The sequence below is a fragment of the Ceratotherium simum genome, chromosome 1, assembly GCF_057802395.1.
Source record: "Ceratotherium simum simum isolate JZ-2026a chromosome 1, ASM5780239v1, whole genome shotgun sequence".
Lineage (NCBI taxonomy): Eukaryota > Metazoa > Chordata > Mammalia > Perissodactyla > Rhinocerotidae > Ceratotherium > Ceratotherium simum.
In genome coordinates, this window is record NC_141900.1 from 103,104,609 (window position 1) to 103,105,411 (window position 803).

At 50.1% G+C, this 803-nt stretch overlaps 1 non-coding gene across 1 annotated transcript; it reads right to left on the bottom strand.

Annotated features, from left to right (window-relative positions):
* Window positions 1-406: 406 nt before the first annotated feature.
* On the bottom strand, window positions 407-479 carry TRNAC-GCA (transfer RNA cysteine (anticodon GCA)). Its single transcript has one exon. It is a non-coding gene; the product is annotated as a tRNA-Cys (tRNA).
* Window positions 480-803: the final 324 nt, after the last annotated feature.

Genomic DNA, 803 nt, shown 5'->3' on the forward strand with positions numbered 1-803 from the left:
AGATGAAGTGTAATCGGTCTCCTGCCTCTGTGTATTGCTCACTCCACAAAGTCTGCGCTGGGCCCTTGGCCAGCAGTCACGGGGTGCCAGTATTTGGCACATTTGTTTGGTGTAACAGGTTGCAGAGCTGTGCTTTCCACCAAGACTCATACTATTGGGGGTTGCTGAAATAGAGGAAGAAGGTTCAGGTGCCAGGCAGTCAAAGAATAACAGAAATTTCCACCTGAAGCCAAAGGACAGGGGCTGACTAGCACAGTGGGGTTGGGTGGTGGAGCCCACTGGGGTCTGTGAGAAACACAAGGGTGAACCCATCAGGTCCTGGCCCACCTCTTCTCTCTTCCTTCTTCATAGAGGTTTCAATGTTGGGGGGACAACAGCTATTACAGGAGATAAAAGCAGACACACTAGGGGGCACCTGGACTTGAACCAGGGACCTCTATGATCTGCAGTCAAATGCTCTACCCCTGAGCTATACTCCCATCTGCTCACTTATGTCTAATAAACACTCTAAAATTATACAGCCACACCCTGGCTGGCACCATCTTGCAATGTGTTCTTGCTAGTGATCTGTCATCATACACCCCTGCAAAGTGAAGTTCTCCTACTGTGCCCACCCCTGTCCCCCCACCTCTACACACTTGACTGACACCTGTACATATAACCAGCATCCTTCTTTCCCTCAGCTCCTGGCTGAAGGCCTGGCATTGAAATCATCAAGGTTTGCAGCTAGAACATCCTTCAGACTCACCTAGAAGAGCAGGACTTAGAATTGGCTGCTCAACAGACCCTTTGAGGTTAGGGTG